The following is a 15,000-nucleotide window of genomic DNA, read 5'->3' as shown; positions in this document are numbered from 1 at the left end:
ACTCAGTGATCGGCCCTGTGCTGGCTGAGATATAAGCTTCTCAAAGGCGTTACGGTCGGGCCGGGCTGGGCCAGGTTGGACCGCTCATATGTGAGAAAATGCGACTACTTGACGAAACACTCTCGAGTGTATCTACACAAGGATGTGTATGTATATATGGATGTGTGTGTGTATATATGTGTAATTGTGTATGCATAGATAATTTGTACCCATTGTCCCGGAGTTCATTTGCTTATGGCACAAAAACTCACTGAAATATTGCCAGCAGCACAGATTATTATGGAAGTGGTTTGTCTCGTGAAGCCTCCTCCTGACACCCATTCGGTATTATTATTATTGTTACCGCCGCCAAGGTTATGTTTTACCCCGGGTTGGTTTGTTTGTCTGTTTGTCTGTCCGTTAGCAGGATTACTCAGAAAGTTATGAACGGATTGGTGGATCCGAATCCTATATCCAGGGATCCTGATCCGGATCCTTTGTAATGGCAGTGGCATTGGCGGAAGTATGCAGTCTCGGAGCACCTTATAGTTTTGTTATTATTTTCCTTTACATTTCTTTCTCTTAGACCTTGATGATCTTATATTAGGGTAACCCAAGTACTTATGCCAAATATAAATGACCTTGACCTATTTCTGAAGGTCATATACTCAGTTAGGGTGCATAAATTGCATATTTGAAATTGAAATATCTTAGAAACTAATTAAGATACAGCTGTTTGGTTGAAAAGCCTGTGATTAAAAAGTGTGCTGAGAATTTTGGTGTGGTTACTGTGATCATAAAGGTATATTCATTACGCTGGCACACACCTGTATGAATAATAAGTACACAAAGGTAGACGAGACTGAAAAAAATACACCTACACAGCATCACTACACCTGAATGACTATATAAAGTTAGAATTCACTACCCCCTCCCTCTGAACTCCCTGTGTATGTTGCGATTACAATATTTCTACATTATGATCAAAAGTTCGGTGGTTTAGTGGAATCAGGCGCCCTAACTGGATGTATCTGATAAGGGTTTAAGTCCAAGAGATGGTTGTGGTTTCTAGTAAGCGTCTATAGTTGGTTTCTTTCCATCTGGCCAAAATCCCTAACCCCTTTCACCTCAGTCGATGGCCAGGGGTAGTCAGACTGAAGGTTGGGTTTGGCTAGTAACCAAGGAGACTCATTCGTACCTCATAAGGCCCACTGAATTTCCCACAACCATAGCTTAGTGTTTGACTAGTGTGAGTGACAAAGTTCCTTAAGATTTTTTTATTTTTCATACAAGGAAGAAGGAAGCCAATGTTAAAAACCCGCAGACGTGTTCCCCCCCCCCCCCCGAGAGAGAGAGAGAGAGAGAGAGAGTGTCAAATTCAAGATCCGTTCATTTCGAGATGCCTGGACACACTGCGTTTGAAAGACTGGAGATCATAGGCAGTAGGAAATAGACAGGTAGACAGTTCCAGAGTTGACCTGTTGCATACATGAAGGACTGGGAGAAACGGTTAACTCATGCATTAGAGAGTAGGACTGAAATTGGATGAGAGTTTGTTGCTAGACGGGTGCTACGTGCCCGCCGTAATGGTGGAGGGATGCAAGCAGACGGTTCATAGGAGCAGTGACCATTGAAGTAGCGATAGAAAAAATATAAAGATGCAACAGTGCGGCGAAGAGACAGAGGTTGAAGGGAGTCAGTAAGAAGAGAGATATTGAGACGAAAAGCCATTGACTCCACTCTGTTTAGAAGAGCTATATGTAGGTTGCCTCTCCCTCAGCCTACACACACACACACACACACACACACACACACACACACACACACACACACACACACACACACACACACACACACGAGAAGTATACGCGACACAGGGACAGAGAGTCTCAGTAAAGTCAACAACAGGGTCGGCTTAGCACACCTAATCTCTTGGAAGCATATTTATGAAAGTGAGGTAATATGATCATTCCACGATAAATTCCTTGATAATGAAACCCATGTATAATGATGCAGGACTGAGTCGGATGTTGCTGGATGTTAAGGGATACTCCAGTGGACGGTGAAAACAGACGTACTATAGTCACCCTCACACTAAATAGCTGTAGACTTAGTGTAGCCTAGCCCAGGACCCCTACTCATGAAGCGTCGTTACATTACTGGGTGGATGGATGGATGGTGTGTGTGTGTGTGTGTGTGTGTGTGTGTACGTAGATATTTATGATCCCCACTATGCTCTTGGCCATAATTTAGCTTCGCACTGCAAAAGCACGTGCAATATTGACAGTAAAACTAAACCATCCATTCACCTGATAGACAAATGGCCAACACTAAGTACCCGGTGCAGAGTGTGGGAGGGGAGTGGCAGTGTGGTGTGGGGGAGGGGAAGGGGTGTTGGGAGGGGAGGAGGGGAAGGGAGGGGCAGGGGGTGTTGGGAGGGGAAGGGAGGGGCAGGGGGTGTGGGGTGGGGAGGAGGGGATATTGGTGAGGGGAAAGGAGAAGGGGAGGGGGTGTTAGTGGAGGGGGGATATAGGGGGAGGGGCAGGAGGTGTGGGGGGAGAGGAGTGGATATTGGTGGGGGGAAAGGAGAAGGGGAGGGGGTGTTGGTGGGGGAGGGGCAGGGGGTGTTGGGGGAAGAGGAGGGGATGTTGGTGGGGGAAAGGAGAAGGGAGAGGGGTGTTGTGCGGGAGGGGGTGTTAGTATGGATTACAGGGCGTACAGAATTAGCTCCCTGATTCCCACGTATTTTAACCTGATTACAGTAACCAATAAACACTTTAATCCCGACGTGTGTTCTGTAATAAGGTGATGATTTATTTATTTATTTATTTATATATATATTTTATTTTTATTTTTCCGGTACACACAGGAGCGGCCAAATCCACTAGCATGTGTGTACCTTACTGTGTGTGTACTTTACTATGTGTGTACCTTATTGTATGTGTACCTTATTGTGTGTCTACCTTACTGTGTGTGTACGTTATTATGTGTGTACCTTACTGTGTGTGTACCTTTGTGTGTGTACCTTACTGTGTGTGTACCTTTGTGTGTGCACCTTGCTATGTGTGTACCTTACTGTGTGTGTGTAACTTACTGCTGGTTGTATATTACTGTGTCGATCACTCACGCAGCCACTACATTTTTTTAAAGGTGGGGTCCAGGCCTTGTGGGGGTGGGGGTGAGGGGTGAGGGGTGTTGAGGTGTGTCTGGTGTGCTTGTAGGGTGTTGTGGTGTGTCTGGTGTGTGTCTAGGGTGTTGTGGTGTGTCTGGTGTGTGTCTAGGGTGTTGAGGTGTGTCTGGTGTGTGTCTAGGGTGTTGAGGTGTGTCTGGTGTGTGTCTAGGGTGTTGAGGTGTGTCTGGTGTGTGTCTAAGGTGTCGAAATACAAGCGATATTTTGTGGGATGTGGTAGGGTGATGGATATAATAGGATGCTTATTAAAGAGAGAGAGAGAGAGAGAGAGAGAGAGAGAGAGAGAGAGAGAGAGAGAGAATTGAGCATTTCCTTTATTTACGGTAGCGTGACGGTCTCCGGCTGCTGCTTGCGATATGAATCATTTTCCGTCGTAAATCCTTCAGCCACTTCCCACCTTCACAAACAGCCGCATCCTCCCAGGCATAGAGAATTCCGTAACGCATCTTTCCAGGCGATTTATTCTATACAGCGCCGTCATATATATTACTGATACAAACATGTGAATATTAAGAGGATATGTCTGGATTGGGGTATAGTCTCAGCGCCGTATTGTAAGCGATTTATTTTCCCTCTTCCACTTCGGTATCCGCTTAACTATTACTGATGGAAATTATATCTGTGTTAAATAGTTATAGGTGTTGTAATTGAGTAGCACTAGAATCTAATGCTAGTCACGAAGAAGTGCAATGGAAAAGATGGCTACCTGCAGTCCCGTCTTTTTCTGCCGCTGAGCTACGTGAAATAAGCCGAAAAAGGACGAAAAATTTGGCCAAGTTAAAGTTAAAGGAGTATAGTTTGTAGTGCATCCAGGGGCAGTACTGATGATGACGTGCGCCCCCTAACACCTTTTCCTGAGTGGTTTATTTTGTTTATTACACCCTCCTGCCCTCTTCTGTGCTACATAAATCCTGCCAGTATCTCCCTACTCTGCATAAATAACCTACAAAAGGATATTAACCTCCCATAGCCGAAAAGAAATCGCTAAGGAAGAGGTGTTAGGGATCAGTTGTAAATATATGCGAAACAGAATGCGCGCGCACACACACACACACACACACACACACACACACACACACACACACACACACACACACACACACACACACACACATCTCTCTCTCTCTCTCTCTCTCTCTCTCTCTCTCTCTCTCTTACAACACTAAACCGATTTTACTCTAACTTGGGCCAGATTTTCGTCCTTTTGTAATTTATTTCACGTAGCTCAGTGGCAGAAAAAGACAATGCCATGGCCCTACATCCTTTCCACAGCACTTCTTCGTGACTAGCATGATATTCGGACATTAATTCAATCCTACAACTCAGCATTCAAGATGGAGAGGACGCAATTTTAGGCCAGGTTAGAGTAAAAAGAGTATAGTGCTTGCTACATGTCAAGGTAAATCTGCAGGTAACTTAAGGTAATACTGCAGGTAACTTGTCTAGGTAATTACAGGTAACTTGTCAAGGTAATACTGCAGGTAACTTAAGGTAATATTGCAGGTAACTTGTCAAGGTAATACTGCAGGTAACTTAAGGTAATACTGCAGGTAACTTGTCTAGGTATAAGCTTCTTGGGAGAGGTATGGGACTCACTAAGAATTTTTTGGTCACCTTGAAAATGCCCTTGACGATGGAAATGAGAGACGAAGAAGTGAAAATTAATATTGTCTCCCGTTAATCAGCACCACAATAAATAAAATAAATAAATAAATAAAGGAGGGGCTGGGAGAGGGGGCGGTAAGTCTGCCACACCAATAAAGTTATAAATAAAATCATTCTTTATCGCCTCACATTCTTTCATTCCTAGTGACCTTTGGCAACGTTTGGGATGCGAACGTGCCTTAATCTAACTCAGTTACACCTTTCCGTACCTTTCCTTACCTTACCTCACCTCACCTCATCTTCCCTTCCCTTCCCTTCCCATACCTTACCTTACCTTTCCTTATCGATCCCAGCCTAACCCAACCCAATCACAGCCGTACCATCTGCAGCGGCTGTGATGTACCGCACCTGTCATTTTGTTCACTTCCGCACCGCCGCTACCGCCCGCGATTAATATTTGCGGCGGTCGGCTTGTAATCCCGCTTGCGATTTGTCTTGTCTCTCTGATTTGTGGAGGTATTGGTGGGCAGGGTTGTAAATACGGTGGTGGTGGTGTGTGGTGGTGGTGGTGTGGTGTGGTGTGTGGTGATTGTGGTGGTGGTGTGGTGTGGTGGTGGTGGTGTGGTAATTGTGGTGGTGGTGGTTGGTGGTGTGGTAATTGTGGTGGTGGTATGGTGTGATGGTGGTGGTGGGTGGTGGTGGTATGGTGTGATGGTGGTGGTGGGTGGTGGTGTGGTAATTGTGGTGGTGGTGTGGTGTGATGGTGGTGGTGGTAAAAGTTGTGGTAGTATGTGGTGGTGGTGGTGTGGTAATTGTGGTGGTGGTGATGATTGTGGTAGTGGTGGTGGTGGTTGTAAATGAGAGCTTATTGCCTTGGTTTGTCTGTCTGTTATGGCTATTAGGAGAGGTATGCTTAGTAAAAGTGGCTCTGAGTGTTAATGATAGCTCTTCCGGGTAATTACGTCGCTGATCACGGCAATTAGGAGTATCTGGATTGTTAATAAGAGCAGTTAGCCCTCAGTCTGTTGTAATTACTCTCAATTATGGAAAATTATGTAGCGTTAGACTTCATATAATTCCTTGCCCTAACAATAACAAACAAAAACGTATTCTATATAGATTTTGAAGCCGCACAGGTGAACAGAATATTGATGTGTTTACCTAGATGAAAGATTTGAGAGAACCACTAGCAGGGAAGGGTTTGAGAATGGTGTGGTTGTGTGTGGTGGTACTGGAGGCTGTGGTTGGAGTGGATGGGGGTGTTTGTGGTAGTGGTGTGGTTAAGATTTGTGTGGTTGTTTGTGGTGCTAAGTCGTCTGGAGGTGGAGGAAATAAGTTGAAAATTGCGCCATTGAAGTGAAGGGCTTATTATTATTATTATTATTATTATTATTAATATTATCATTTTATTACTGTTATTACTTAACATTATTATTATTATTATTATTATTATTATTATTACTATTATTATCATTTTATTCCTGTTATTTCTTACCATTATTATTATTATTATTATTATTATTATTATTATTGGCTAGGAATTACTACTATTTTTATTTGGCTGACGTCTGGCTGTTTTATTACTTTTATTTATTTATTTTTTTTATGCGATTTTTATGACCCATGGCCCCGGAAGTACTCAAAATTCTCCCTCCTACTCCTTCCCTCACCTACTTCCTTCTTTTACCTTGTTCTTCCCTCCTCTCTTTCCTCCTCCTCTTACCTTCTTCCTTCTCTCTCTCCTCCTCCTCCTCCTCCTCGTCGTCTTTCCTTCCTCCCTTTTCACCGTCTTACTTCTCTCTTTCCTTCCTCTATCACCTCTCTTTCTTTCTTTCTCTCCTCCCTCTTTCGCATTCTTCTTCCTTCTCTCCTCTCACCTTCTTCAATCTCATACTCCCTCTTCTTCTCTTTCCATCTTCCCCCATATCCCACTTCCTTCCTTCACCTTTCTCCTATCCCTCCTTTCATCCCTACCCCTCTCTCCCTCCCTCCCCCTCTCTCCCTCACCCACTTCCTCTCTCCCCCTCTCTCCTTCTCCCTCCCTCCCCCTCTCTCCCTCACCCACTTCCTCTCTCTCCTTCTCCCCTCCCCCTCCCCCTCCCCCTCCATCATTTTCTTACGCCCTTCTCTAAGCATCTTTCCGATACACCCTTCCTCGTTGCCCACCTCCCCTCCTTGCCCACCTCCTCTCCACGTTGCCCACCTCCCCATCTCCTTGCCCACCTCCCCTTCACCTTGCCCACCTCCCCACCTCCTTGCCCACCTCCCCTCCACCTTGCCTACCTGTCCTCCTTGCCCACCTCCCCACCTCCTTGCCCACCTCCCCACCTCCTTGCCCACCTCCCCACCTCCTTGCCCACCTCCCCACCTCCTTGCCCACCTCCCCACCTCCTTGCCCACCTCCCCACCTCCTTGCCCACCTCCCCACCTCCTTGCCCACCTCCCCACCTCCTTGCCCACCTCCCCACCTTGCCCACCTCCCCTCCTTGCCCACCTCCCCACCTTGCCCACCTCCCCTCCTTGCCCACCTCCCCACCTTGCCCACCTCCCCTCCTTGCCCACCTCCCCACCTTGCCCACCTCCCCACCTTGCCCACCTCCCCACCTTGCCCACCTCCCCACCACCTTGCCCACCTCCCCACCACCTTGCCCACCTCCCCACCTCCTTGCCCACCTCCCCACCTCCTTGCCCACCTCCCCACCTCCTTGCCCACCCCCCATCTTGCCCACCTCCCCACCTCCTTGCCCACCTCCCCATCTCCTTAACCACCTCCCCACTTTGCCCACCTCCTTGCCCACCTCCCCTCCACCTTGCCCGCCTCCTCACCTCCTTGCCCACCTCCCCACCTCCTTGCCCACCTCCCCATCTCCTTGCCCACCTCCCCTCCTCCTTGCCCACCTTCCCACCTCCTTGCCCACCTCCCCTCCTTGCCCACCCCCCATCTTGCCCACCTCCCCACCTCCTTGCCCACCTCCCCACCTCCTTGCCCACCTCCCCATCTCCTTGCCCACCTCCCCACCTCCTTCCCCACCCCCCATCTCCTTACCCACCTCCCCACCTCCTTGCCCACCTCCCCCCACCTCCCCATCTCCTTGCCCACCTCCCCACCTCCTTGCCCACCTCCCCTCCTTGCCCACCTCCCCTCCTTGCCCACCTCCCCACCTTGCTCACCTCCCCAACCACCCCTACTTCCCCACCTTCCCACCTTCCTCTTCAGCCTCCAATAATAACGTAATTTGTCCTTGCATACGTTTTTTTACCATCGTCCTTATTTTTCCTTTATTTATTGATTGATTGATTTATTGATTTTATTTAGGAGGGGAGAGAGGGAGAGAAAATTGTGTGGACTTGCATGGAACACCTTTTATTTCTTCGTTTTTTTACGCTAACTTTCCTCCCCCTCCTCCACTTCTTCTTCTTGGAGGAAACTTTAACCCCTCCGGTACCACTTCACAGGGTATACTCCCCCTCCGCCCTTCCTCAGCACCCAGCACCATCGTAGTCTCTCCTGCCCCTTTCTTCCCTTGTCCCATAGTGCCTTACTTATGGAGATTTCAATGATGGGAGAGGTAGTGATCTGCGTTGGAAAAGATTTGCATCACTGTTTGCTTTGTGTGTGTGTGTGTGTGTGTGTTTGTGTGTGTGAAGAACTCAACTAAAATATTCTGATATCATCTTACATTATCATAGCTACTCAGACACTAGTAACATTTCTTTTTAATTCAGCGAAAAGTCTGTCTGTCTGTCTATTGCCAGACGCCTTGATCCCATACGGGGTGGCCACAAACAAATCGCCTCCACGTCACCCTGTCCCCCCCGCCATTTCACTGCCCTGCTCCCATCTCACACCCCCTTCTCTCATATACTCCTCCACTTCATATGAAAACTATAATGAAAAGTAAAGGAATGTGACCTTATTATTTTGCTGTACATGTTGTCTTTATTGAAGTTATGATGATGATGATTAATTGATGATGATGATTAATTGATGATGATGATGATAATGATGATTGTGATGATGTTGATAGTGATTGACTGACTGACGATGATGATTGATGATGTTGATGATTGATTGATGATGATGTTGATGATTGATTGATGACTGATTGATTGATTGATTGATGATAGTAAGGGTACGGTAGGCTGTCCAGATGGCGGAAGTTGTCTGCCACGCCTCTATACGGAACTGCTCATACCTACACGGAAATAGTCAATCAGATAATGAATACGGTAATTATACATGACCGGAAAGGATAAATAAATAAATAAATAAATAAATAACCGCTATATGTTTCTCTCTCTCTCTCTCTCTCTCTCTCTCTCAAGTAGATAGATAGAAAGGTAGGTAGATATAGATACATAGATGGATGGATAGATAGGTACCGGTAGATAGATAGATAGATAGATATTCCCAGTAAAAATGTCAACACCTGTGCACACCTGAGCCTACAAGCAATTAGTACTCACCACCTCGCCTCATTACCAGCCAATCACCTCACGTCGCGTACCTGTTAATGACAAGGAGGGCAATTAGTGTGGATAATTAGGCATACAAGACAATTATCAGCCTTCCTTATTCTCAGTGGGTGAAGGAAGCTCCCTAACACCTATTCCTATGCGATTTATTTTGCTTATTACACCTGACTGCCCTCCTCTGTGTTGCCTAACTCCTTCCAATATAGCCATACTCTGCATACATACAATGGGATATTAACCAGCCATATCTGGAAATAAATCGCTAAGGAAGAGGTATTAGGGAGCTTCCTTACCCGACGAAAATACGAATCTTAGTCCCCAACTCCCTAACACCTCCTCCTCCGCGATTTATGTATGGATCCGGCTGGTTAATATAATTGTTTGCCTTACCTGTGAGTATAGCGATATTAGAATGATTTAAGCAACATGAGGTAGGAACGTGTAATAAACAGAATAAATCGCTTAGGAAGAGGTGTTAGGGAGCTTCCGTAACCAACAAAAATGGAGAGAAATTGGAGAGTAAAATTATGTAAATGTCGTATGTCTTAATTCACATAACTGTAAATCGCATCTTCATCTCATTTACATCTGCATAATTATTTACTTAAGAATATTCCTCTCATTTATTCCTTTAATTTATCCAGGGCTGAAAATTGTACAATAAATAATAAATTAAATAATAAATAAATAAATAAATAAACTTCCCCTCTTAACACCCGCAGCCACGCGAAGCCTCTTTGCCTCATCTTAGTCTTTCTTAATTTATTCTTAAGTAATTGAAGGCCTGCTCACCACTGGTCCAAGCCCCTTATTCCCGTCAAAGAAGTTCCCTAACACCTTTTCCTAAGCGATTTGTTCTGCTTATGACTCCTAACTGTCCTCGTATGTGTCATGTTAAATCACCCAAATACAACCATACTCATCATAAATAACATACAAACTGATAATGACTGCGGTATGCAAAAATAAATAGCTGAGGAAGAGGTGCTAGGGAGATGGCAGTTCTACAGCTATACCATGTTTACACCAACTTGGCCTAAAATTACCATCTCTCCATCTTCAATACAGTAGTGTAGCAAGAATATGATGCTAGTCACAAAGAAGTGCTATGAAAAGGATGCAGAGTATTGTCTTTTTCTGCCTCTCAGCTACGTGAATAAGCTTTAAAAGGACATGAACCTGGGCCAAGTTAAGGTGAAAGGACTTGAGCTTGAACATAGTGTAAGGTAACCCATCAGCACTGCCTCCCGCCAATCCAAGTCACCCTCCTTCACGTATTTCTTAAGTCTGTCTCTTCCTTCCTTCACCTTTTATCATTCTCCTTCTGTGTCTTCCCTCCTGTCTGCCTATTTCTTCTTGTGTCTTCTCTCCTGTCTTCCTATTTCTTCTTCTGTTTCTTCTCTCCTGTCTTCCTATTTCTTCTTCTGTGTCTTTCCTCCTGTCTTCCTCTTTCTCCCATCCTTCTTGTTCACCTGTAATGACCGTTCTTTCTCCTTCAGGTGACTCTGCACTCTACCCATCCGTACACCAGTTAATAATCAATTACTACCACACACTCAAAGCAATAAGGACGCAGAGGCCTAAGATTAACGCATTACTTTGACCCTTTGAGCCCCCAGCCAGTGTAGTGGAGTGTAGTAGGGTGTAGTGTAATGGGGTGTTGTCTCGGCAGAACTAGGCGAGAACTTCCTAATCACTCGGCATTGTTACCTTGTTGTCTTACACACTCAGGTAATCAGTCGCTTTTGTGTACATATATTTCTCTCGCTTCGTGTGGGTAGGGGTGAAGGCTGGGTGTGTGTGTGTGTGTGTGTGTGTGTGTGTGTGTGAGAGAGAGAGAGAGAGAGAGAGAGAGAGAGAGTACGTGCTGTATTACTTTCACCCTAACACCGAAAAAAGTAGCACATTGTTACTTGCGAAGTGTAAGTGACCAAGGCTAGAGTAGTAAAGAAAATTTACGGTCCTGTACTTACTCTCACCTGTCTGATAATTACCAGGTGTATATATTAATCTTTATTGCTCGAACTGAGAGATTTATTGAGTGGAATTCATCTGTTTATATATTTTTCTAAGTTTCATGTTGTGACCTCAAATATTTGCAACACTGTTCAATATTGCAAGCCTTCACGTATGCATTATTTACCTTCACACCTGATCAACGCCACCTTCCTAGCATCATTAGCACCTTGATGGAGCTGTTAGGTGGGAAAGAGAGGGGTTGGTGATATGTGGGACATGGATGCATACTGTTTTCTTAGCAGCTATCTTCTTCTGATTTAGTCCCCCCCAAAAAAAAGAAAATGATGATGATGATAATAATAATAATAATAATAATAATAATAACAGTAGTAGTAGTAGTAATAATAATAATAATAATAATAATCGAGCCACAGCATTTTGAGACCGACTGTTAGAGTTTTATTAATTAGTGAAGGACACCTGTAATTACCTGTATGGGTTTGTTTTGTTTTGTTTTTGCGTCGTCTGTTTATTTTCTGGAGAGAGAGAGACACACACACACACACACACACACACACACACACACACACACACACACACACACACACACACACACACACACACACACACACACACACAAAACACATGTGCTACACTGTCACTCTCACAAATCCATTTCATTTGTATGTAATCCCCCATGGACACACGGACGCACACACGCACACAAACAATACTTACACATACGCACACGCCCCATGTATGCATTTATGCAAGTATGAATAATACATTATTTTCCTACACACACACACACACACACACACACACACACACACACACACACACACACACACACACACATACACACACACACACATATATATATATATATATATATATATATATATATATATAAATATATAAATAAACACACACACACACACACACACAGTACACCCACACACACACACCTTCAATTTACCTTTGGTAATATAAACACCTGTAATGACATCTCTTTCCCTAATTAACGATACCTGTGTTAATTAGCAAGGTGTGACGTTACCTGTGCACTTATTTAGCCCCTTCAGTCCGAATACATCCTTCATATTACTCCTGTTTACTCTTTTCACTCTGACTTGGCCTAAAAGAGACGTGTTTTCATAATTGCTGAGTTGTAACAATAGATTAACACCGGAATAGGATGCTAGTCACAAAGAAGTGCTGTAGAGAGGATGAAGAGGCGTAGTAATTTTTCCCCACCGTTGAGCTACGTGAAATAAGCTACAGAAGAAAGAAAAAAATATCTGGGCCAGCTTAAAGTGAAAGGAGTATAGATGATGATGATGTTATACAGTGCTTAGCAAGGGATAATTATACTGAAGAGGCGTATTACGGATATGTCTAACCCCTTCAGTTCGAGAAGTATATCAGGGCAATGTAGTAGTAGTGATAGTATTAGTGGTAGTGGTAGTAGTAGTAGTAGTAGTAATATTTGTGGTGGTGGTAGTAGTAGTAATATTGTTGTTGTTGGTGGTAGTAGTAATAGTAGTAGTAGTAGTAGTAATCCCAGGCTCATCTGAATGTAAACCCAGTGGACTGCAGGCTGAAGTTACCCTCTTCCTCCTGCCGTCCACCATTCTCCTCTCGTGGGATAGAGGGGGAGGTGAGGGACGTTCGTATAACCAGGCAGTGAATCCGTCAAGCCATATCAGTGCCACCACGTGAAGGCGCCTTTCTCCATCACCTGACACCTTCATTAAACCCTAAGGGGGCCACATCAGATCAGGGCGCCATAACCCACTGAACCACCATTAGTAGTTGATATGGTTACCACCCAGCGTAGTACAGTAAATAAGAAAAAACTACAGTAATATTAAATAAGATAAAACAGAAAATAATGCTTAAATAAAGGCATATGAATAAAAGTATGTGTGAAGGAGGGCATTTTATTATTATTATTATTATTATTATTAAGAAGAAGAAGAAGGGGAGCGAACCGGAATCTTTAAATATTAGGATAAAATTAATTGACAACTTTTTTATCTTGAGCTCTTACAGGGGTGAGAGAGAGAGAGAGAGAGAGAGAGAGAGAGAGAGAAATATAAGGACGGAGGAGGGAGAGAGACGAAGACAAACAGACACTTAAAGGAGAAGAATGGGACGAGGTGAAGGGGTTAATAAAGAAAGGAAGAATAAGAGGTGTAGATGGGAAGGAGGAGGGGAAGGAAGGAAAAAGGAGTGATGGATGGCGAAGGAAGGGAGGGAGGAAGGAGAGAGTAATAAAGGAAGGAAAGAATGAATGAGAAAGAAGGAAGGAAGGAGGGGAGGAGTATACATATGGAAGGAAGGAAGGAATTTTGGAAAGTTAGGGAGGAAGGAAGGAAGGCGTTAAATAGATGAAGGATTGGACGGAAGAAGGAAAGAAGGAAGGAAGAAAAATTAGAGAGGAGAAGAAGGAAGGAAGGAAAAAGTGAAGGAAAGGAGGCAGGAAATAAACAGGAGGAGGAAGGGAAGCAGGAAGTGAAGGAAAGAATACAGGAGGGGAGGGAGGAAGGAAAACCGGAGAGAGAGGGGAGGGAGGAGGGAGGGAAGGAAGGAAGGAGGCAGTAGGGAGAAATAACATGGCGGGCGAGGGGAAGAGAGGGAGGGAGAGGGGGGAAAGGGCGAAGGGAGAGAAAGAGAGAGGGGGAGAGGAGGAAATGAAGGAGAGAAGGACAAGGAAGGAAGAAGAACAAGAGAGAAAATGAAGGAGGGGAAGGAAGAGGAATGCGAACAAGATGGAAGGAAGGAAAGAAGGAAGGATGGAAGGGATATTGAGCGATAAAGAGAATAGGAAGGAAGCATAAAATAGGAAGAAATATTACTTAAGAGATGAAAGAATAAAAGTGGATTGGAAAGGTGAGAGAGAGAGAGAGAGAGAGAGAGAGAGAGAGAGAGAGAGGACATATTTACAAAGACGACAAGATATATTTGCGAAAACAGCATATTACCTTTATCACACCTGCTCATCTTCACCTTGTCCTCAACTCCTTCGGCTCCTCCCTATCCCTCGAAAGGACGATGGTGGACTGCAGGAGGGGGGGCAGCCTAACCTCCTAACCACCGCATCCATCACCCAACCTGTCCTTGTCTTATTCTTACCTGCCCCAACCTAATTAGCTACAGGTAACTATCCTAATTATGGACACCGGCCTCTCACCTGACTCAACCCAACCCAACCTAACCTAACCTAACCTAACCACACCTCACCTATCCTGCTCTCTCAAATTGAAGTTAACTCTACCTCTTCTAACATAGCTAACCTTGACTCACCCAGCCCTGACGCAACCCAGCCTTAGGAAGCAAATATACTCCGGGAATTATAAATGCTTTTGCGTATTATATTTTTATGCCTTTTGTGTCGTATTCCCTTGCATACCTAATTACACGCACACGCACGCACGCAAACACACACACACACACACACACACACACACACACACACACACACACACACACACACACACACACACACACACACACACACACACACACACACACACACACACACACACTAGCAAGCACGCACACATGAAATATGCATACATCTAAAGACGAACACTCACAGTTACACATACATGCGGAAATACACACACACATACGCACATGAACAGAGCGTGCCTACATACATAAGTAGACGAGCATACAGACAGACAGACCGACAGGCAGACAGACATAAACATGCCAAGACGCAATACATACACAGCACATACACACATACGTACACACACGCACACACACGCACACACGCTCTG

This window comes from Coenobita brevimanus, chromosome 21 (assembly GCF_032717465.1).
Source record: "Coenobita brevimanus isolate Jiangsu-jjx chromosome 21, ASM3271746v2, whole genome shotgun sequence".
In the NCBI taxonomy this organism is placed as follows: Eukaryota; Metazoa; Arthropoda; class Malacostraca; order Decapoda; family Coenobitidae; genus Coenobita; species Coenobita brevimanus.
This window is presented reverse-complemented; position numbering follows the sequence as displayed.